At 37.2% G+C, this 25,893-nt stretch overlaps 1 protein-coding gene and 1 pseudogene across 8 annotated transcripts in view; both read right to left on the bottom strand.

The window, feature by feature from the left end:
* PTGER3 (prostaglandin E receptor 3) overlaps positions 1–25,893 on the bottom strand; it is a 181,463-nt gene that overhangs the window by 55,692 nt on the left and 99,878 nt on the right. The gene's annotated exons all lie outside the window — the stretch shown is intronic.
* LOC124515750 (glyceraldehyde-3-phosphate dehydrogenase-like) lies at positions 20,833–23,600 on the bottom strand (annotated as a pseudogene).

Raw genomic sequence — 25,893 nt, 5'->3', positions numbered from 1 at the left:
TCTGTATTTTTATCTTTATGTCACTCTCATGCTGTCTTGATTAATTTAGCTTTAGAATAACTTTTGAGGTTAGGTATATATAAAATCCTTTAATTTTACTCTTTTTTCAAAGTCACTTGGCTATTATAGGTTTTTAGCATTTTCTTACAAATTTCACTATCAGCTTATCATTTTATTAAAAAACACTCCTGGGATTTTGATTAGAATTGCCTTAAATCTGTAGATAAATTTGGGGAGGGCTGCCATTTTAACAATGTTGAGTCTTCATTCTGTGAACACAATATATCTCTCCATTTAGGCCTTCTTTAATTTCTCTCAGAAATGTTTTGTGCATACTTTTATCAAATATATCCAGATTTTGTATTTTTGATGCTATTGTAAGTGGTATTGCCTTTTAATTTCCTCTTAACTGTTTATTGATAGTATACAGAACTATTTATTTTTAAAATTTAACTTTGATTTACTTCTGGGATACAAAGGTGGTTCAGTATTTGAAAATCAATCAGTGTGATACATCACATCAAAATAAAGGATAGAAAACATATGATCATTTCAATAGATGAAGAAAAAAGCATTCAGCAAAGTACAACACCTATTCATGATAAAAAAAAAAAACCCTCAATAAAGTAGGTTTAGAAGGAACATGCCAACATAATAAAGGTAATATATGAAAAACCCAGCTAACATCATACTCAATGGTGAAAAACTGAGAGCTTTCCCCCCTAAGATCAGGAAGAAGACAAGATGTCCACTGTCACCACTTTTACTCAGCACAGCACTAGATATACTAGCCACAGCAATCAGACAAGCAAAAGAAAAATAAGATATCCAAATTGGTAAAGAAGAAGTAAAATTTTCACTATTGACATGACACTATATGTAGAAAACCCTAAAGACTCCACCAAAAATCTACTAAAACTGATGAATGAGTTTAGTAAGGTTGCAGGATACAAATCAATATACAGAAATCTGGTGCATTTCTATTCACTAATAATGAAGTAGCAGAAAGAGAAATTAAGAAAACAATTCCATTTATAATTGCACCAAAAATAATAAAATACCTAGGAATAAACTTAATCAAGGAGGTAAAAGACCTATACTATGAGAACTATAAAATATTGATGAAGAAACTGAAGACAATACAAACAAATGGAAAGATATTCCATGCTCATGGATTGGAAGAACAAATATTATTAAAATGTCCATAACCCCAAGACAATCTACAGATTTAATGCAATCCCTATCAAAATACCAAGAGCATTTTTCACAAAACTAGAAAAAATAATCCTAAAATTTGTACAGAACTACAAAAGACCTGGAATAGCCAAAGCAATCTTGAAAAAGAGCAAAACTGGAGGTATCACAATCCAAATTTCAAGACATACTACAAAACTGTATTAATAAAAAGAATATGGTACTGGCACAAGACTAGACATGCTGATAAATAGAACAGGATAGAAACCCCAGAAATAAACTCACATGTATATGGTTAATTAATCTTTCACAAAGTAGGCAAGAATATGAATGGTAAAAAAAGTCTCTTCAACAAATGGTGTTGGGAAAACCGGACAGCTACATGCAGAACAATGAAACTGGACCACTTTCTTACATAATACAAAAAAATAAACTCAAAATAAGTTAAGGACCTAAATATGAGAACTGAAACCATAAAAATCCTAGAAGAGAACATAGGCAGTAATTTCTCTGGTATCAGCCATAGCAACATATTTTTGGATATGTCTCCTGAGGCAAGGGAACAAAAGTAAAAATAAATTATTAGGACTACATCTAAATAAAAACTTCTGCACAGTAAAGGAAATAATCAACAAAACTAAAAGACAACCTATGGATTTGGAGAAGATATTTGTAAATGCTATGTCTTCTAAAGGATTATAAGATACAAAATATATAATAACATATAATATAGCACCAAAACCCTCAAATAACCCCATTTAAAAATGGGCAGAAGACATGAGACGTTTCTCCAAAGAAGACATCTACATGGCCAACAGACATGTGAAAAGATGCTCAACATCACTCATCATCAGGGAAATGCAAGTCAAAACCACAATGAGACATCACCTCACACCTGTCAGAATGACTAAAATAAAAAACACAAAAATCAACAAGTGTTAGTGAAAACGTGGGAAAAATGAACACTTGTGCACCATTGGTGGGAATGCAAACTGATGTAGCCACTGTGGAAAACGGAATACAGGTTTCTCAAAAAATTAAAAATATAATTACCATATGATCTAGTAATTCCACTCCTGGGTATTTACCCGAAGAATATGAAAAAACCAATTTGAAGAGATATATGCCTCCCATGTTTATTGCAGCATTATTTAAAATAGCCAAGTTACGGAAGCAGCCTTAGGGTCCACTGATAGGTGAATGGATAAAGAAGATGTGGTATATATATATATATATATATATATATATATATATATATATATAGTGGACTATTACTCAGCCATAAAAAGAATGAAATCTTGCCATTTGCAACAATGTGGATGGAACTATAGAGTATAATGTTAAGTGAAATAAGTCAGTCAGAGAAAGACAAATACCATATGATTTCACTCATATGTGGAGTTTATGAAACAAAACAAACAAGGAAAGAAAAGAAGAGACAATCCAAAAAACAGACTCTTAACTATAGAGAACAAACTGGTGGTTGCCAAAGAGGAGGTGGGAGAGGGATGAATGAAATAGGTGAAGGGGATTAAGAGTATACTTATTCTGATGAGCACTGAGTAATGTATAGAATTGTTGAATTTGCTATATTGTGAACCTAAAACTAATATAATACTGTATGTTAATGATACTGGAATTATAAGAAAAATAAAATAAAATAAAAAGAATAAAATTCAACCTTGTACTCTATTACAACCTTGCTAAGCTCACTGGTTAGTTGAAATAGCTTTTTAAAAACTCTTTAGGATTTTTAACATAAACAATGAATTCATCTGTGAATAAAGAAAGTTTTATATCTTTATTTCTGATTCATATTTCTTTTATTTCTTTTTCTTGCCTTGTCTCTCCAGCTGGGTCTCCAATACAATATGGAATACAGAAAAGACATCTTTGTCTTATTCTATATCTTGGGAGGAAAGCACTCAGTTTTTAACCACTAAGGATGATACTAAACTACAGAATTTCATTAATGTCACTTACCAGATTAAAGAAGTTCCCTTTAACTTCTAGTTTTCTGAGAGATTTTATCAGGAATGAATGTTGTGTTTTTTTCAAATGATTTTTCTGCATGTACAGAGATGATTCTATGGTTATTCTTCTTTAGTCCATTGACACGATGAGTTACATTAATCAATTTTTGAATGTTAAGCCACTTTGTTTTTATAGGACCACTCCACTCAGTCATGATGTGTTATGCTTTTTGTATATCATTGGATTTGACTGACAGAAACTTTTAAAATAATTTTTGTGTCTGTGACCATGAGAAATATTGGTATATAGTATGTATTCTTGCAATGTCTCTTTCTAGTTTTGGTATCAGAGTAACGTCAGCTTCACAGAATGAATTGGGGCAAATTCCATGGTTTTTCAATATTTTGCTTAATTGACTGTTCATTTGGCACTGGTTACAGCTAATACACCTATATTCAATCTAATATTATGTATGTATGGAATGGAAATAGTTGGATGTGGCTGTGAGTTAAAGAGAGTGACAGCAGTACATCTTTTTAAGAATGAATTGTCCTTGGGGCGCCTGGGTGGCGCAGTCGGTTAAGCGTCCGACTTCAGCCAGGTCACGATCTCGCGGCCTGTGAGTTCGAGCCCCGCGTCAGGCTCTGGGCTGATGGCTCAGAGCCTGGAGCCTGTTTCCGATTCTGTGTCTCCCTCTCTCTCTGCCCCTCCCCCGTTCATGCTCTGTCTCTCTCTGTCCCAAAAATAAATAAACGTTGAAAAAAAAAAAAAAAAGAATGAATTGTCCTTACTGAATGTTTAGAGTTAGTGGAAGCTATTGTGCCTCCATCACCTGTAAACTGGAATTGACAATATTATCCATGTCATGGAATTGTTAGAATTTGTTTGAGATAACATGCAAATGATTTGCCACACTGCTGGAACATAGTTGAATCTCAATAAACGATAGCCATTTTTTCTTATTATTATCAACTTCATTATTGTCATTTTTGATATCATCATATATAATGTCCATCATTTAATGATGAAAAACATTGTCATTTCAGGAACAAATTTATAGCTTTTTGCCATTAGAAAATGTCACATCTCTTGCTCCTCACTGTTCTCATATACTTGCCACGGGACTCTCAAGGCTGGCATTCTACAAGGAGCAATGCAATCACCTCTCTGATATGATCTGATGGATCCCTTGATAAAAATTACCTACTCAACAGAATGCAAAACCTGGAGAACGAATCATCTTCTGTTTCCACTGAGATTGTTTTTAAGTTTGTTAATATATTGATTAATAGCTTCATAAGCATTAATTAATTGGGATGCCTCATCTCCAGTAGATGGGACCCAAAGTAGATGAGAGCCCTTTCTCTGAGGAACAAAAAAAGGTAATGGCCACAGCTGACATTGAAAAATGGGTACAACAGAATAAATTCTGGACTCAATATTAGGACACCTGAGTTTAAGGCCCAGTTTCAACATTTACTTGCTATGTTCAACCTTTCAGTCAAATATTCATTGAGCTCCCAGTGTATGTCAGCAACCTAGGCATAAGTCACAGTGGTAAACAAGACAGATATGGTCCCTGAGATTTCCTGCCATCACTTTAACCTCTTTGGGACCTTTGTTTATTCTGTCTACCTCATGAGATTAGGCTAAGAAGCATTGAAATAACAGCACATTGGGATGCGCCTTACTAGAGAAAACCACAGAACTGTGCAGATGATTCTTAAGGTATATGAACTTCAAACTTACAGTCTAAGTTCCCCTCACTAGGCTATGAACTCTGAGGAGAAAAATTGTCATATATATCTTTGTGTCCTGGTATGTGATAACTTCTGTATGCCGTTGAAGAAATGAGTTAGTGAACAAACGCTTGAATGGAGAGTTTGGAAAGAAATTATACTGATTAAGAATTACAAAGACCTTAAAAGAATTGTTTTTCTTATAAAATAACTGAGAAGGAGGAGATATGGGTACAAATGCAGCATCTGGGTAAGAACATAGGATTTGGAGTCAGGTTGTATCAATTTAGATAATTTGGAGAGCCTGATTGACTTCTGCCAATTTGGTAACAATCTTAAAAGTCAGAATAAATTTGGGGCACCTAGGTGGCTCAGTCAGTTAAGCATCTGACTCTAGATTTTGGCTCAGGTCATGATCTCATGGTTCGTGAGATCAAGCCTCGCGTTGGGCTCTGTGCTGATAGCACAGAGCCTGCTTGGGATTCTCTCTCTCTCTCTCTCTCTCTCTCTCTCTCTTTCTGCCTCTCCCCCACTCTCACGCGCTCTCTCTCAAAATAAATAAATAAACGTAAAAAAAGTCAGAATAAATTTAATAGTTATTGAGTCCCCAGATATGTTAGCAGTTATTAAGAGCCTTGAATATAATTATTCATTTGGCCAATTTCTGCCAAAACTCAAAGCTGACCTTTGGAAGCTGTTCACTTTGTTCCCAAACAAGGATTTGCCTTTTCTGTATAGCATCGCTAGTATTTTGATTCTGCACTGATCATTCTGGACTTATATTTTAGGAACTAGGGGTCAGAAATCTCAATCCTCAACCTGGCTGTACTTAAACTTTTTGTATAGTTTTGGGCAAGTCCCTTAAAAATTATGGGTCCTCTCTCTCCTCATCAAGAACAAGGAACATCAGATGGGCATTCCTGTGGCTTCTGCCTGTACTAGCATGCTGATTCTGTGGTTGCGTTTTGACCTGAACATAAGATTCTAATTTGTGGTACACTTCTTATTGTAGTTCCTGAAACAAATGATGATAGCTAATATGTAGCTAATATATAATATCCTTTAATACTGGATATATGGGACACAAATGCCCAAGCAAAATGAAACAGAGAAAAAGAACAATTTTGCTATTACATTTAAATTTAAGATATCTGCATCGAGGAAACAGGTATGGTTTCTTGGACACTTATTCAGAGATAAAAATAGGGGCCCTGGTTTTCACCAACAAGAAGCTGAATAATAAATAACATACCTGAAAAAAATACATAAATCAAAAATAAAATATGAATGATGAATAACACAGTCTAGAACTGCCCTCTGGGCTCATTTAGAATGACACTACGTTGTGTTCAAGAAGACCATCTGTAAAACATGGGTTCCACATCCTTATTTCCATTCATGCACACATGCCAGCAATTTATTTCTCTAATCATTTGAACCACGGGCTTAATTCTGCCCTGTAATTTAGTCTGCAGGGATCTAACCTGACCCAAAGCAATCTTGAGTTCCGAAATGGTGAGACAGGAATAATTTTGCCAGTTCTTCCCTTTCTAAAAAAGGAAATTTCTCTAGTCTGTGTATTCAGGTGTTGGTCTTTTGGCTCATGCTACAAAGAATCTGATCCTTAATTTTTTGTACTTCTCAGAACCTATAATGAAATACCTTTCTCTTCTAGTAACCCGAGAGAAGCTGAGAAAGTCAGGAACACAGCTGGTCGGTAAACACAAAGAATGGAAAACATATCTTACAGAATATATTTACCTAAGTAGAACACCATTTAGATTTTCACCACCTGCCTGGTATGTTGACTTATATGTATTTAAGTGACTAGATACCATTTCAATTCAGGCATCAAATTATTCAACCACCATATCATTTACTATAGCTAAAATTTAGGATTAAATAGGCATTTTTAAATCTCTGCTTTTACTGAAGAAAAATCCTTTTATTTATTTATTTTTCACTTTGAGTTTTGCTATAGTTCGTGTGTAAAAGAAAATGAACATAGGATACAGCTATTGCCTGCTGAGTCTACATTTAAAATTTTTTTTTTTAACATTTATTTGTTATTGAGAGACAGAGACAGACAGAACGTGAGCAAAGAAGGGGCAGAGAGAGAGGGAGACACAGAATCCGAAGCAGGCTCTGGGCTCTGAGCTGTCAGCACAGAGCCCGTCACGGGGCTCAAACTCACAAACCGTGAGATCATGACCTGAGCTGAAGTTGGTCGCCCAACCGACCAAGCCACTCAGGCGCCCTGCTGAGTCTACATTTAGTGGAAGTGTTATTTTATATTCTGTGCAGTAGAGAGAAAAATAATTAGAAGCCAGAAAAGTTGGTAAGGAATTTCCATTTAAAATATCCATTTTTTAAAAAATGTTTATTTATTTCTGAGAGAGAGACACAGAGTGCAAGTGGGGTAGGGGCAGAGACTGAGAGGGAGACACAGAATCCGAAACAGTCTCCAGGCTCTGGGCTGTCAGCACAGAGCCTGACTCAGGGCTCAAAGTCAGGAACAGCATCAGAAATTATAAATTCCACAAGCCGAGGGTGATAAAATGTATCTTGACAAATGACAAAGGAGCCCTAGACTTTACTAAGTCAGGGCTGGCTCCCAGTCATCTCCTAGACCTTTACAGAGGCTCTGTTGATGGCAGCAATTCCTGGGGCTAAAAGTTGGTAAACTGATTAATCCTAACATTTGTTTCAATTTCTCTGTTGTATGTAGAAACTGCTGCAACTCTTTCAAAAGGAAATGAGTGACAATGCAAAGTGAAAAGGAAACAGACTAACAGTCTCTGGAGGAACTTTAGAGGTTGAGGATCAGTTTTCTACTCCAAACTAAGCTTGTCATCGACACTTTTTCCAACCTTTTGGTTGATTTTGTGTTTTTAATGACAGCCTTCTCAACACCTTAGAGAAAATGGAGGACTGGCAGATTTCTTCCCCTCCTATAATTCAGATGATTAAGACACCAAAGCTTCACTGTGACTAGGCAGTGCCTCAAAATAATTTCAACCAAGATTTCACTTTCTTAGGGTTCTGCTTGCTATAGGAAATCTCAGAAACCAAACTGAACCAAGGTGTTAATGATTAATTATGGTTTACTTAGTTTTTCCCCCAGATTATGTTTGCATGTTGACATATAATATCAATGTCCATAGCTCCGGTATAAGTATGATGGGAATTTTAAAGATAGATACAGAGCCAATAGTTTTTTTTGGTTTTGTTTTTTTGGGGTTTTTTTGGGGGTTTTTTTTGTTTGTTTGTTTTGTTTTTTTGTTTTTTGTTTTTTTTTTTTGGTTAAGAAACCTTTTTCCTTTTTTTTTTTTTTTTTATATATGAAGTTTATTGACAAATTGGTTTCCATACAACACCCAGTGCTCATCCCAAAAGGTGCCCTCCTCAATACCCATCACCCACCCGCCCCTCCCTCCCACCCCCCATCAACCCTCAGTTTGTTCTCAGTTTTTAACATCAAAACCTTATAGGAGAAATCAGGAAAAGACCTCTCTGACCTCAGCCGTAGCAATCTCTTACTCGACACATCCCCAAAGGCAAGGGAATTAAAAGCAAAAGTGAATTACTGGGACCTTATGAAGATAAAAAGCTTCTGCACAGCAAAGGAAACAACCAACAAAACTAAAAGGCAACCAACGGAATGGGAAAAGATATTTGCAAAAGAAACCTTTTTTCAACAACCCTAGTCAAGAAGGCAAAGCAAATATATGAACAATTATATAAAATAGGAAAAATGCTGCCTCTGTTTCTCAATAGATGTTGAATTTAGTTTCTTCATAGATATGAAATGGGGATAATACCACCACTTCAGAGTTAAGAATTAAATGAAATAGGGGCACCTGGGTGGCTCAGTCTGTTGAGCGTCCAACTTCGGCTCAGGTCATGATCCCACGGTTCATGGGTTCGGGCCCAGCATTGGGCTCTGTGCTGACAACTCAGAGCCTGGAGCCTGCTTCAGATTCTGTGTCTCCCTCTCTCTCTGCCCCTCCCCTGCTCACGCTCTGTCTCTGTCTTTCAAAAATGAATAAATGTTTTACAAAAATTTTTTAAAAAGAATTAAATAAAATGACTTGTGAAAGAACATAGCACATCCTAAAAACAGTAAATGTTAGTTTCTGTTCTATCTTCTGATACAAGGATCCTGAATTTGGTATCTGTTGTTCATATTTTATTACCTTATTAACTGTGGTTAGATATAGAAGGGCATGAAGCACTAAAGGAGAAATCAAGAATCCTGACATCTTTTGTGTGTTGTTGATGCTACACAAGTTCTATACAAGGCTAACTCTCGCAAGTATACTGGTGACAGATAAGGCTATTAAGGAAGCTTGTAAAGTTTAGTTATATGCATTACAATTATTGTTAGTTCATCTGCTTTTTAATTCACACACTCACTCACTTATTCATTTAAATTGTAAATAAATGATAGGTGCTTAATACTTATTTAAAAAGGAGTGAAAGAGACGTTTATAAAGAATTTATTACGTTGTAAGTACTATGCTAAGTACAAGGGTGTTGGCACAAAAATAGACACATTGATCAATGAACAGAATAGAGAACCCAGAAATGGACCCACAGATGTATGGCTAACTAATCCTTGACAAAGCAGAAAAGAGCATCCAATGGAAAAAAAAGACATTCTCTTCAGCAAATGATGATGGGAAAAGTGGACAGAGACATGCAGAAGAAGAACCTGGACCACTTCCTTACACCATACACAAAAATAAATCTGAGATGAATGAAAGACCTAAATGTAATACAAGAAGCCATCAATATCCTAGAGGAGAACACAGGCAACAACTTGACCTCGGCTGTAGCAACTTCTTACTAGACATGTCTCTGGGGGCAAGGGAAACAAAAGCAAAAATGAACTATTGGGACCTCATCAAAATAAAACGCTTCTGCACAGAGAAGGAAACAATCAAGAAATTAAAAGACAACTGATGTAATGGGAGAAGATACTTGCAAATGGCATATTGGATAAAGGGTTAGTATCCAAATTCTATAAAGAATTTACCAAACTCAACACCCAAAAAACAAATAATCCAGTGAAGAAATAGGCAAAAGACATAAAGAGACACTTTTCAAAAGAAGATATCCAGATGGCTAACAGACACATGAAAAGATGCTCAACATCACTCATCATCATGGAAATACAAATCAAAACCACAATGAGATAGCACCTCATACCAGTCAGAGTGGCTAAACTTAACAACTCAGGAAACAACAGATGTTGGTGAGGATGTTGGTAGAGAAAGGAGAACACTTTTGCAAGTGTATTGCAAGTGTGGGAATGCAAATTGGTGCAGCCACTCTGGAAAACAGCTCTGGAAAAAAGCCCCCTACAACCCAGCAATTGCACTACTAGGTATTTATCCAAAGGATACAAAAATGCTGATTTGAAGGGGGCACATGCACCACAATGTTTATAGCAACACTATCAATAATAGTCAAACCATAGAAAGATCCCAGTGTCCATCGACTGATGAATGGATAAAGAAGATGTGGTATATATTTACAATAGAATATTACTCGACTCAACGATCAAAAAGAATGAAGTTCTGTAAATATTATCCGTTATTATTGTTATAAAAATAGTAATGATTATTACTATTCTTATTGTCATCATCATAGTACTTGCCCAGTTAAAGCATCTCTATGCTAACCATTAACCTGATAAAAGAACCCATAACTCCCAAGTCTTTTATAATCTGGCTCCAACATATGCTTCTTTCTGGCTTTATCTCCTGCTACATGCTGCCCCACATCCTGTGCTTTACTATAACGACCTACTTACCATTTCTTCTATATCATGTGTTTTACCTCCTCTGTCTTTACTCAGGCTGTTTCCACTGTTTTGTATATCCTTTAACACAGTTTCTGCCTGGAAAACTCCTAGCCATCTTTTAATATATTAGAGTTCATTGGCATCTCTTTTGTGAAATATTCCCCAACTTCCACCCCAGGGGAAAAGTAGTCACTATGGTGTTACTGTCATTTACAGATATCTGTGTCTCCTCTACAAGACCTCAAGATCCTCCAAATGCTAACTTTATAATTCATCATATATTTTTTTTTTTTGGTGTCTACCACATGTGCTATGTGTGCTAAGTGCTAACTAAATATTTGTTAAATGCGTAAAGTTTTTAGAAGTGTAGAATGTTCTCATCCTCACATAGATTATCTCATTTGATCCTTTCAAAACTTCTGGGAAGAAGCCAAAGTTGGACGTTTAACCGACTGAGCCACCCAAGTGCCCCAAGTTCTTTGTTTTTGTTTTTTTTTAAACACACATCGTAACAATCTGGGAACCAGGGAGTCCAGTTCTAAGGTTTGATTTAAGCAAAACTCCTGCTAGTTGCTTTGAACTGAGGAAGTCCCCAGAACAGAGTTTTTGGGCAGCTCCATTCCTCAAGATAGCTATAAACTAGAGCTTTGTAAACTGCCCTTGTATATAATACTCTGTTGTGTTCCAGAAAACCTATAACTCCTTTGGCATTTTTAATGACTAATCCAAAGTTATGAAATGAAGTAACAGTAAAGACTAATAGACATAGCTGTGCTTTGATTCTGCACTTTTCATATGAAATCTATTTTCAGAGGCCTCTCTTACCTTCAAAATGTATAAGCTGCGTAGTTCTTATCTATCATCCTGTTGTCACATCTTGATGTGGTTTTATAAAAAGTAACTTGACAGAAACTTAGTGAAGTTAAAACAAAAGCAATTCTTCTCCCTAAAGTCGTCTTTTTTTTTTTTAATTGTAAATATGCCTTCCAAGAATGATGCCAGGTACAGATTTCTGATAAAATATGATTTAATCTTCCTTATAGATTTTTCATTTGACCTTATAATTTAAGTACATTCAGGTAAAACATCAGATGTGTAGATGGAGAGAATAGAAAATAGTAACTAAAAATAAAATGGGTAATAACTGAAAGACCTAGTAAAATATTGACCAAATAATTAACTTTGTCTTTGGCCACCCTGGTTAATCAAATACTTTGTGACACACATCACTCTGTATGAAATGACATTGCTTTCACCCTAAACAGTGTTTTTCTAAACAGTGTTTATGTCGGAGTGGTGAACTGGGAAACAGGTGGAAAGGTAATTCTTTACCAAATTCCCAGAAGGGCTCTTTTTTTTAAGTTTATGTATTTATTTTGAGAGAGAGAGAGACAGAGAAAGAGAGACAGAGGGAGAAAGAGAGATAGAACACACAGGGGAGGGGCAGAGAGAGAGAGAATCCTAAGCAGGCTCCACACTGTCAGCACAGAGCCTGATGCGGGGCTCAAACTCATGAACTGGGAGATCATGACCTGACCCAAGATAAAGAGTCAGATGCTTAACCAACTAGCCACCCAGGAAGGGTTCTTATTCAACTTCTTTTTTTTTTTTAATGTTTTTTTAAATTTATTTATTTTTGAGACAGAGAGAGACAGAGCATGAGTGGGGGAGGGGCAGAGAGAGAGGGAGACACAGAATCCTAAGCAGGCTCCAGGCTCTGAGCTGTCAGCACAGAGGCCGACATGGGGCTCGAACTCACTGTGACCTGAGCTGAAGTCGGACGCTTAACCGACTGAGCAACCCAGGTGCCCCCTTGTTCAACTTCTACTACCGATGGGGGGAGATTAGTGAATGAGTAAATGAAATATGGACAAACATGCTAATGTTCCAAGAACAAAGGAAGCTAACTGTTCACAGCAACTCAAGGTAGAGGAAACCAGTCTTGAACTATTACTCAAAAAATAGAAATCTCTTATCAGTTTGAAATATGCTCCCACCTATATAGTACTATTTTAATGTCTCTGATTTTCAGACCTAAATTATGTTTATATCCAAAGATGAAGCTAATGGTTCCAAACCAAATAAAAGTGTTATTTTATGTTCCCACAGTATTTCAAGAAATACCAATGGACTTTGGTTTCAAGGCTTCTGAAATTGAGGGCATAAATTCACAAAATAGCTGGCTGGGAGTGGGATACGGGGTGGCAAATCTCCGGCAGCACTGAACCAGACTATGTACAACACATTGACCCAGACCCCCATGGCAGCCTCTAGCCAGCAAGCAACTGTAGCTACCTCAGGGACTCCCTGTTGCTTCGGACAAAGCCTTTCATTATCTGGTCTTTCCCAGAGTGGTCGCTTCTCTTTCATGTCTAAATCACAATTCACACTCCCAGATCTCCTTCCCCATCTCCACACACTATACTTCAGACACTCACTTTCTTTTATTTTTTCAGGTTTTTATTTAAATTCCATTTAGTTTAATAGTTTCAGGTATAGAATTTAGTGATTCATTATTTACATGTAACCCCCGGTGTTCATCACAAGAAGTGCACCCCTTAATCCCCATCACCTATTTTCCCCATTCCCCGCCCACTTCCCCTCTGGTAACCATCGGTTTGTTTCCTATAGTTAAGAGCCTGTTTCTTGGTTTTCCTCTCTTTTCTCACCTCTGTATTCATTTGTTTTGTTTCTTAAGTTCCACATGAGTGAAATCATATGGTATTTGCCTTTCTCTGGCCAACTTATCTTGCTTAACATAGTACACTCTAGCTCTATCCATGTCATTGCAAATGACAAGATTTCATTATTTTTTATGGCTAAGTAATATTTCATTATATATATATGGATATCTATATTACATATAGATATATAATGGATATGTATCTATATATCTATCTATATCTATACCATCTATATGTATCTATATATCTATATCTATATCTATATCTATATCTATATCTATATCTATATCATCTTCTTTATCCTTTCATCAGATGAAGGACATTTGGGCTCTTTCCTTAATTTGTCTATTGATAGCACTGCTATAAACATCAGGGTGCATGTATACCTTCAAATTAGTATGTTTGTATCCTTTGGGTAAATACCTAGTAGTGCGATTGCTGGAGTTCTATTTTTTTTAAACTTTTTGAGGAACCTCTATACTGTTTTCCAGAGTGGCTACACCAGTTTGCATTCCCACCAAAAGTGTAAGAGGGCTCCCAATATTTCTGCATCTTTGCCAACACCTGTTGTTTCCTTTGTTGTTTATTTTAGCCATTCTGACTGGTGTGAGGTGATATCTTATTATAGTTTTGATTTGTATTTCCCTGGTCATAAGTGATGTTGAATATCTTTTCATGCGTCTGTTGGCCATCTGGATGTCTTCTTTGGAAAAACAGACACCTTCTTTGCAGTTTTCTAAGGAAATTTAGTTTCCTTCCTTCTTCACCTATAATGCTCCTGTGTCCCCAACCCCCCAGGCAGCTTGCTGAAGTCTTACCCTTCCCCAAGACTTAACTCAAATGTCTTATTTATGAAGACTTTCTAGATTCCCCATCTAGACACACATATAGACACACACACAGAGAAACACATGATTGTAGACCTAAGGTAGAATCAGAGACTCCCTGAGTAACTAGACTAGATTAGTTTAGTTTAGAACCATATATAACATATTATTAATACTGTAATGTTATAAATCCACTAATTGTAATTATTTGCTTACATATCTCTCTCTTCTGTAATTAAACCATGAGCTTCTGAAGGGCAAAACTGCATTTTCTAACTCAGTCACTTGCCATAGTGCCTAGTACTGACCAATGGTTTTATAAATGCTTAATGGGTGGGACACCTGGGTGGCTCAGTCAGTTAAGTGCCCGACTTCAGCTCAGGTCATGATCTTGTGGTTTGTGGGTCTGAGCCTCGCATCAGGCTCTGTGCTGACAGCTGAGAGCCTGGAGCCTTCTTTGGTTTCTGTGTCTCCCTCTCTCTCTAATCCTTCCCTGCTCACACTCTGTCTCATAATTTTCCTGGATTTTAATGGAATCCTCCCTATCATCTAGCTTATCAGAAAAACATCATGCCTTTGATTATCTTTTCCCAAAATGTTCTCCTTGATGTTTGCTGAAATAAATGTATATATTTACAGTAATTTCCCAAATATATACCAGCGAACAATGCAGTATATTCTTTTGCAGAGCAGAGATGATCTCAGGTTCATTTTTATTTGCCTGGGACCAGCATGTAACAAATGCCAAATAAACAGGTGTTAAGAACATGAAAGGAGAGAAAAGAGCACTTTTTCTTTCAGTGCTTAGGTATTCTTGGAAAAAAAATGACTTCAGAAGAATAATGGTAGGGTTGTTTTTTGTTTGTTTGTTTATTTGTTTGTTTTGACTCAGAAGTTAGGGAAGTGTTAACTTTTGGCCTTGCTGCCATATCCTTCAAAATGGTAACAACACTGCAAGCAGCTAGAAATAGGTGAGGCAGTCTCTTTCATGGAAGCTGATTGAGATGTTACAGGATGCTCTAAGCACACAAATCAATAGCCACAAGGAGGAATAAGATGGGTCTATTTGCTGAAAATAAAATCTTCAAAGACTTCATTGTTCTGACATTGTTCTAGCTCCATTTATTGAAAACTTTTATTCCCATTCTTGTGCTAACCTCTTCACATATATTCTCATTTTATTCTCCTGACAATACTATAGACCAAGTATCATTACCCCTCTCTCTACAGAAGAGAAAAGTGAGGCTTAGAAATGTTCATCGGTTTACCTACCATTATGTAGGTATCCTGCCTTAACACAGGATGTAATTCAATTCTGATAGAAAATCAGGGTAAGAAAAAAATCTTTACTGACTTTCATTCAGGACCTTATTTGGTCTACTAAGTGACCCATACATTTTTCTGTGACTTAAGAACTAAATTTTATTTCATCAGAATTTTCGTTCATCAGAAGCACAGATAAACCTTAATTCTTTATTACCTGGAAAGGGGGACACATTACACCACACACTAAACTATCCACAAGGCAAAACGATCTCAACAATGTCAGCCAAGACTTTGACCAAAGTTAAACAACAAAATTGGCCCATTGAATTCTACTCCTTTTTTTCTTTCACAGTCACATGTCTCCGAGCATACGCATGAGTAATATACATCATTGTGAACGTGCTGCACTGTAAATAAAACACAGAGCTCAGAGTGACTGGCTTTGATTCAGGAATTCAGCTACTTCAGTTGAGGAAACTTAGTTTGGCAAAGCTTAATTTCTTTAATCTTCTACATCCTCTGACTCTGAAGCTTCACATTGACTCTGTGTTTGGGAAACTCAGTTTCTCCCTGCTTAGTTCCCACATTAGCAAAATTGGCCCATCCATCACCAGCATAGATTTTTAAAGTATTGAACAATAAAAATGCTCATGGATTGACTCTAAGGAAAATTAGATGTCTCCAAATATGTGAATACAAACAATACATGCAATATTACCCAGAGAATTTGCCTACATCAATGTAAAGATATAACTAAAGTTAATAGTTACATAAGATGATTTATCATTTGAATTATGAAAAATGTGCTTTCTAAAACACTCTCCAGATCTTCTTTCCTGACAGAAGCAGCAATAACAACAGAAACAATAAAACTTCTATAAGAAACAGATGGCCAAGCTTATTACAAGCCATAATGTCAGATGTCATAATAATTGCTTCCTCAAATTGACCTCCTCTGACCTACCAGCTCTCAACTTTCTTTTCTCCACTTTTTAAGATACTTGCTAATCACCAAATCTAAACATAACCACCTTGTAAATATCATTGATGTTACATATGGTTTATATTTTAAACCAGATGTAAAGGGAGAAGACTATGTCTATAGTGAGCCCACCAAGATGCCTTGATCCTAAAGTCAAGTGTAAGAAAGCATCTAGTAAATTTGAGAAAAAGAACGAAAACATTGGAAGAAAGCACATTAAAGACAGAATGGATTAATAAGAGACTATTGGAGTTAATTTCAGACATTTCTCACTGTAGGTGACATCAGAGATGTACTTTTGTTGGCACATATTTATAATACACAAGAAAATCTACATATTTCTTAATTCCCACCTCTAATTTTCATGTAGGTAGTCTAATTTAGAGTAAGAGGGGCATTTCTCATTTCTTTTTATCTACTCTTTCTGCTCAGCTATTACTATAAGCAGAAACAACAAAAAATACATCATTCTGTCATTGGCATGATTTTAGCCTAAATTATTATCATTTTTTTAAACCTCAGATGGTATTTTTTTGTTTTTGAGAGAGAGAGCACACACATGAACAGGGGAGGGGCTTAAGAGAGAACCTTAAGCAGACTCCATACTCAGCATGGAGCCCCACAAGGAGCCTACACAGACTTGGGCCCCAGGCAGAGCCTCATCTCATCACCAGGAGATCATGACCTGAGCCAAAATCAAGAGTCAACTGAGCCACCCAGGCACCCCTAACCTCAAGTAGTTTAATAGAGGGATCTTATTCACTATATACCAGATTCTCTGATGAAAGTGGGCTGGTGGTTAACCGGGTAACCCAACTGACACCGAAACCAAGGGGAGGCTCAGGGTTGAAAGGGAAAAAAAAAGAAAGGAATGTGTTAAAGATAAAACTTTTATACTGAATTGTCATGCATGAAATTGAAAAATCAGTTGGATCAATTCAGACAGATTCTCCTATTAAGGCAAAATTCCAGGTTCTATTGGGGCACCTGGGTAACCCAGTCAGTTAAGCTTTTGACTCTTGATTTGGCTCAGGCAGGTCATGATCTCACAGTTCGTGGGTTTGAGACCGCATCAGGTTCTGGGCTGACGGCTGGGAGCCTGCTTGGGATTTTCTCTCTCTCTCTCAGACTATTAGAGGGGCATGGTACATTTAGGAACTAAATAAATAATAGAATAGAGTTATAAAGGGCCCCAATTATTAAGGACCATATATGTGGTGTTAATAAGTTTGGAATTTATTCTGGGAGAAATAAGAAATTCTCAAAACTTCAAATCAGAAAAGTGCCAAGGTTATTTCTATGCCTTAGAAATATTTCTCTGGCTGCAGTGTGGGGAACTGATGTGGAGGAGAGGTCACTCTGGCTACACAGTGAATAGATTTGGTGAGGGAAGCTGAGGGTTGGTGGGAGAAACAAGGCTGGGGGCAATAGGAAAGCATTAGAGTAAGCCATCAGATAAGAGTGCTGGAACTAATTTAGCTGAACTGGGGAAAGAGACAAATGGACAGATTCAAGGACATTACATAGAGGCAGAATTGACACATGTGACTATAATGACAGGAGGGGCAGGTCATCCAGGATAATTCCAGGGTTGATGGCCAGAGCCTAGAGCCCCGGGGAAGAAGCAGGCTTTGGGAAGCAGGTCCTGAGTGAAGTTCAGTTAAATGTGATGTCCAGCCAGACACTGGCTATAAAGGTGGGAAGTCTGAATAGCACAGACTTGGAAGTCCTTATAGCATTTGGATGTCAATTTAAGCTATGTAATCCATAACGAGTATGCTGTGCAAAAGGGATCAGTTAAATTGCTGGAGAACATCAAAAGGAATAATTAGGTGAAGAGGATCTTGCAAATGTGAATGTATTTGAGATTGCCTTTTAGGTATCTTCAGTCCAATTTGAAGTTGGCCACCCCCCTACACCTCCCAAAAAAACCTATTTAGACAGCTTAGTGATTATCTATGTCTACTAAAGTAATCCATGGTGTTTCTTCATTATTTTACATGGTTAATTAAATATAAAACCTGAAAATGAAGGGCACCTATAAAGACTTAAAAGTTAATCATTGTTTATTATATTTACACATCATTTAAATCAATTGGCTAGTTTTGATGTCAAGTGTATTTCACTTTTATATTATCCCAAAGAATAGCAGGTTAGTTCTATAATTTCATCTTCTCAAAAGCAGGTAAGAGTTTAACTCTTATTCAAAGTATCAGCTTTTAACTTGGAGGTAAAAGATGACATTTTGGAGCCAAACTTAAATTCTGTAGCTAAAAGGCTCTACAGTCTGGATTACAGATATCTACTTTGAAATACTATTTACCCCTCCTCTTTTTTAAAGAGAATAGGGGAAGACCTTAAGGCATTTTAGCAAAAAGCTTCTTTAAAACTCTTTGTGATGTAGAAGTTAAAATAGAAATCAGACCTCAGAAGAAGATGAAAAGATAACACATCAAATGTGAGAGTCCGTGCCCAAACATCACATTTGAGCCTGAGCACCAAGATTAGGCAGGGCAAAGGTCAAATTACTCTGGAGTTTTTCAGTACAGTTAACTCAAGTACAATTTGTAAGTGACCCTTACTAAAATTATGGTGATGATTTACAAAATTTACCCTAATGATCCTAACTGAAAGGAAATATCAGTATTTTGGGAAGTACTCCATGATGATGCCATATTTTAAAAACATTTTACATGCTCATTTCCTGAATTTAGTAATAATCATCTAAAGAAATTTCAAGCATTTTCTGGGGGTGCCTGGGTGGCTCAGTCAGTTAAGTGTCAGACTCTTGATTTTGGCTCAGGGTCATGATCTCACAGTTTGTGAGTTTAAGCCCAGCATCGGGGCTCTGTGCTGACAGGATGGAGCCTGCTTGGGATTCTTTCTCTCTCTCTTTCAAAAAAAATTTTTTTAAATAAACTTTTTAAAAAGTAGAAAAAGGAGGAATTCCAAGCATTTTCTGACATCTGGTTATTATTTAGGTGTTTATTTTGCATTTTTTAACAATCACCTAATAGGATGTTTCATTGGGGTCTTTGATTCAGATTTCTTACCCAGGAGTCACATGATCATTTTTAATCCGCTAGTAATTACATTGGGACTACCCTTAAGTGAACAGAAAATATAAATATAAATGATTCAGAGTTTCCAGAAGGGAGCTGGTTATTTACCAGGAAGGATAAAATTGGCCACCTCTTGTTTTATCAACATACTTGATGGATACTTGCAAGAACATAGGGTTATTAATTAAATGTGTACTTCATTGAATGTACATATAATAATGGCAGTACTCCTGCAGAAAGACTTCTCAAGTTCAGAAAACCCCTCTTACTTGTAATGATTTTCTGTTTTATGATAATTTCTTGTATATGAATCTCTGATACTTGGCAGGAACTTTTTATTTTCTTTTTGCCATTAACTACTTATAAAAGAGACAACCTACTACTTTCATAACTTGGCATTATTTAAACTTTTTTTTTTACCTAAACCCATTTTTCCTTTAAAGTGGAAGTTGAAAATCAACATTCTTGTGTCATTGCATAAATCTATGATTACTATGGATGACTCCATTTATATGTGATTTCACCTACCTCTCATCATTACTGTAATAACTATAAAATCTATTTTAAGCCTAAGATTCTCTCCTGAAAAAATTAATTTATGTATACAATAACTCACTGGATACTGCCATTTGGATATCCTACAGAAGTCTCAAAATCAGTATGTTTCAGACTGAGGCTTTCCTCCACCCATTCCTCCTTGTTTAATGTTACCAAAATTTCATCATTCACCCAAGCCAGAAATCATGAGATACCTAGAATTTTCTTCCTCTTCTCTCCTCATAAGAAATCAGTCAGGATTCATGATGAATCTATTTCCGAAATATCACTGGAATCTGACCCATCTTTTCCACTCTTGCCAGCACTACTTAATTTAGGACCACTTTCCAGAATTACCAAAAGAGCCTCCTTAATATTATATCTGTTTCTCATATTGCCCCATGAGTCCTTTCATTATAGTGCTACCGGCATTACATTTTAAAATGAAAATTTAAAAACTTGAAAAAAATGAAAATTCAGTCATGTTATTTCTGCTTTAAAATTCCCAGTCATGCCTTCTTTTCTCAGATTCCTTTTTTTTTTTTTTTTTTGGCCTAGGTTCAATATAGTTTATTAATGGGACATGACAAGGTAGGACTTCCCAAGCCCCTTTCCTTCCTCAGGGTGTCTGGGTTGGAAACTGTGGATGTCAGGAGATTCTCAGTGTGTTGGTGGATGAGTTGGGGCAAGAATTCCTCAACAGCTGAGGGCCTCTCTTTTCCTCTTGTTCTGGCCTTGGCTGGTGATCCAGGGGGCTCTTACTCCTTGGAGGCTGTGTGGACCATACAGCCCATCACCTGATTGCTGTAGCCAGATTCATTGTCATACCAGGAAATGAGCTTGACAGAGTGTCATTGAGAACAATGCCAACCCCAGCATTGAAGATGGAAGAATGAGTGCCACTGTTAAAGTTGAAGGAAACAACTTGGTCCTCAGTAGAGCCTGGAATGCCCTTGAGAGACCCTCTAATGCCTACTTCACCACCTTGATGTCATCATATTTGGCAGTTTTCTCTAGGTGGCAGGTCAGATCCATGATTGACATGTTGGGGACAAGGACACTGAAGGCCATGCCAATGAACTTCCTATTCAATTCAGGGATAACCTTGCCTACAGCCTTGGTGGCACCAGTAGAAGTAGGAATGATGTTCTGGGCAGCCCCTTGGTCATCATGCCACTGCTTTCCAGAGGAGTCATCCATTGTCTTCTGGGTGGCAGTGATGGCATGGACTGTGGTCATGAGTCCCTCCGTGATGCTGAAGTTGTCATGGATGACTTTGGACATAGTGGCCAAGCAGTTGGTGGTACAGGAGGCATTGCTGACAATCTTGAGGGAGTTGTCATACTTCTCATCATTCACTCCCATCACAAACATGAGGGCATCAGCAGAAGGGGCAGAGATGATGACTCCCTTGGCCCACCCTTCAAGTGAGCCTAAGCTTTATCCATGGTGACAAAGACCCCACTGGACTCCACAACATACTCAGCACCAGCATCATCTCATTTGATGTTGGTGGGATCTCATTCCTGGAAGATGGAGATGAACTTTCCATTGAAGACAAGTTTCCCATTCTCAGCCTTGACTGTGCTGTGGAATTTACCATGGGTAGAATCATACTGGAACATGTATTCCAAGTAATTGGGTTGATGAAGGGATCACTGATGGTGACAATATCTACTTTGCCAGAGTTAAAAGCAGCCCTGTTGACCAGGCGCCCAGTACAGCCAAATCCATATTTTTCTCACCTCCGCCATCGTGTCTCAGGGACACGGCTGACACTGCATCAGAAGATGCAGCTGTCTGCTGAATGGGGAGGAGCAGAGAACCTAAAACCCAGATTCTTTAGTATGACTTACAAGATTGATAGAGTTCCTCTGTACAAAATGCTTTCCATAATTGAATTATATCCACGAAGGCCTCCCTTATGATATTATAAGTTCCATAACCCAGCAACCAGAAGAGGTCATATGACTAGTTCTCAACAAAGGCAAAAGTAAAGTGTGCTACTTGGCAATTCAGACCTTAAAGGGAAAGCTACTAGCTGGACATAGAACCCCAATCTTGACACACAGTTGAGAGCCTTAACACAAAAGGAATCAGGTCCCTGAAGCACTGTGTAAAAAAGAACTCCTAGTGGATCTGTAACATCCACACTGGACTGTTATTAGAGTTAGAAATGAACTTTTGTTGTGTTTGAGCTATTACATTTTGAGGCATATTTGTTACCATAGTTTAACCCACCTCCATGTAATACACTCCAATATAAATAAAAAATATATTTATTATAAATTATATTATAAATATAATTCCATCCCTAATTGTGTATACAACTTTATCTTTTATACCGATTTCCAACTTCTCATATGTATCCTAAGTTTTACCTATACCAAATTACTTAAAATTCCATAGATAAGTCATGCTCACTCTTGCTTTTATACCTTTGCTCCTGCAGGGTTATACCTTTCCTGCCTTATGCTTTAAGACTGAAGCAGACAATGCTCCTCTGCAGAGAAAGAGAAAGAAAGAAAGTTTTTCTTTCTCTCTGTTGTGGACTGAACTGTATTTGCCCTCCCCTAAATTCAGAAGTTGCAGCCCTAACCCCCAATACCTCAGAATGTGACTGTATTTGGAGACAGGAACTTTACAGAAGTCATTAAGGTTAAATGAGGTCTTTAGGGTGAGCCCAATCTGACTGGTGTACTTAAGAGGACACACAGAGAGACATTCATACTTAGAAAAGACCATATGAGGACACAACAAGAAGGTAGCTGTCTGCAAGCCAAGGAGAGAGGACACAGGAAAAAGCAAAGTTGCCAACACCTTGATCCTGGAAGTCTGGCTTCCAGAACCGTGAAAAACTAAATTTCTGTTGTTTAAACCATCCATTCTGTGGTATCTTGTTAGGGCAGGCCCTAATAAACTAGTATACACTCCTTGTAGCAGGATGTTTGTCCCTCTGAAATTCGGGAGCATTCTGAGATGCCCACCTTTTTAGCACTTATCGTAGCTTTTTAAAAAAAATTTTTTTTAGTGTTTATTTATTTTTGAGAGAGAGAGAGAGAGAGAGAGAGAGAGAGAGACGAAGCATGAGTGGGGGAGGAGCAGAGAGAGGGAGACACAGAATCCGAAACAGGCTCCAGGCTCATAGCTGTCAGGACAGAGCCCGATGCAGGGCTCGAACTCACAAACCGTGAGACCATGACCTGAGCTGAAGCTGGACGCTCAACCGACTGAGACACCCAGGCACCCCAATTATCATAGCTATTTTTAAGTCATTGGTTTACTTGTCTGTCTCCCTAAGTCTCTGTGAATCTTTGAAGGAAGGAACTTTGCCTTATTTATCTGCTTCACTGCCCCCTGATGATATGTTGGAAAACTACTGTGGGAAGTGGATAATCGTTCTTTAGAATGGATTACTTTTTTTCTCCACAACTTGCAGCTTACCAGTAAGTAAGTAAATAAGTAGTCGTTGGGGTTTTCGCTTGCTGCGTATCCTCCTGACATGCCTGGCCAGGCTGCCAAACATGCGGCATTGATTTTGATACAGGATTTCATTATTGAAGACTCTGCCTTGCCATTTTTTAATATTGTTATGTTGGTATCACTTTGTATATTTACTAAGGTCCGGAAGATGAAGATGAGTTTTAGAACAAGAACAAGATCTTTCAGGAAAGTTGGTGTAGTTGTTGTAGTGAACTGCTTTTAGTATTTTATCCACATTACAATAGCCTCTATTTTCCAAGAACTACCCCTTTATGCAGAGGTGGGCTTAATCCAGGCTGTGTGCCTCACTTGGTTGGACCAGAGTGGTCACCTGTTCCAAGTCTGAGTAATACAGTTTGATTCGTACATGTTGAATTGAGAATGAGAGAAGGTAATCTTGGTCTCTTTTGAGTGGTTGAAACCAAAGAGATATAAAACTCCAGAACTGTGAGATAGTCATGTGCATTGAGAAACAGACATTTGACTGAAGAATGAGATATATCCCAAATACAGAAGTTGTATAGGAAAAAAAAAGACTAACACATGACCACAAAGAGAGAATGACAGAAAGACAGAGAGAAGGAGAGAGAGAAGGGTTGAGAGAGAGACAGAGAAATGGGAGAAGCAGCTGTAATGCCAATTAATTTTATTTCTTCATTTCAGTTCCTTGGGAAGTCCTATTACACTCTTTGCTCTTGGATTCCATGAGATTTTAAAACAAATTCCATTTTGATTTAAGCCACTTTGAGATTGACTTCTGTTATTTGCAACAAAAGGGTCCCTTGCTTCAATCAACTAGATAGCATAGTTAACATTTGTAATTTTTGATCACCCAATTCATTCTTCCTGGATTTGGGTAGTAACACTTAAACCATCCTATTTAGAGTGACTTCCCTTTATTCTAGCACATAAGGTTCATTAGGGCCAACCCCAGGCCATAATAATTAGTTCAAGAAGGGAAACACGATCCAAACTGGGCTAATATCTCCATTTGCTAGAACTAAGAAGTTGTGAGGAGCTGAAGAATTTTTTTCTACTAAGGTTGCCTAACTAGTAAGGATGATAGCCTGTAGCTTTTCCTGTTCATCTTGCCTGCATGAAAAGAGAACATTCCTGAGAATAAAACCAGTGCAGGAGAAGGCAAAGAACAAAACCAGAAAAACCCAGATTCTCCAAATGTCATCTAGGCATCAAGATCCTAGACTCTTAAGTTATTTCACCAATAAATTGTTCTTTTTTAAAGTCAGTTTGAGGGTTTTTTTTGTTGTTGTTATTTACAACCAAAGCATCCAGTATGAATATAACTTCCTTGCACTTCTTTGAGTTGGTGAAGTTTTATTATGTACACCAAGTTTTATTATGTAGCACCAAATGCCTAGCCCTGTATTTGAAATACAGTAGATGCTAGAAAAAATAACTGCTGGTACTGAATTAAGAAGACAAATGGTACCTAGCATGTCATTTTGGGGGTGTCTTTTTATAGCCTTACCTCTTCATTTGAATATTCTGCCAAATCAGTGCTCTATCATCAGTGGATTTTAGTTACATTAAGTAAGAAGGGTGACTATTTAAGTCCTTGTTATTCCTTGCCATCACAACAAACCATTTGTGTTTGTTCTCCAAATGCTGAATCCTAAGTAGTTACCCCTTTCCATCTCACTACCACCAGCTTTGTGAGAACTCCTGATCTGAACCAGTCTAATAGCCTCGTGATGCATCTCCAAGTCTCTACACTCTTCTCTCTCGAATCCATTTAACAGAGTGTAATGAGAAACATCTATCTAGTCACGGTTTGGGGCCATGGCTGTTATACAAATTACAGATAATGTATATAAGGGAACTAACACTGTGCGTAGCATATCGATTAATATTAAAATGTCTACAACTATAAAGATACCCCTAGAATATTAACAGGTAATTATTTTTTAGTACTAACTGTCTACCTGGTGCTTTATCTCATTTATCCTTTTTTTTTAATATCAAATTTATTGTCAAATTGGTTTCCATACAACACCCAGTTCCTCAATACCCATCACCACCCTCCGCTCCCTCCCGCCCTCATCTACCTTTAGTTTGTTCTCAGTTTTTAAGAGTCTCTTATGCTTTGGCTCTCTCCCTCTCTAACCTCTTTTTTTTTTTTCATTTATCCTTTACATTAACTCTTTGAGGTACTTTTGCAGGTGAAAACCCCAAAACTCAGAGAGCTTAAAAAACACAAATTTAGAGAGTGGTTGAGATTATATTCAAACCAGGGGTGACTGACCTCAAAGTCTTTGCTTAATTTCCCTACTATCTATTACATCTCTCTACTATATAATTTTTATATTTTCTAAGCA

This window comes from Lynx rufus, unplaced genomic scaffold, assembly GCF_022079265.1.
Source record: "Lynx rufus isolate CCGP_SWC_20201006 ecotype Redwood Valley unplaced genomic scaffold, mLynRuf1.p SCAF_2, whole genome shotgun sequence".
Classification (NCBI taxonomy): Eukaryota; Metazoa; Chordata; class Mammalia; order Carnivora; family Felidae; genus Lynx; species Lynx rufus.
The sequence above is the reverse complement of the archived record's forward strand: the minus strand, read 5'-3'. Positions and strand labels throughout refer to the sequence as shown.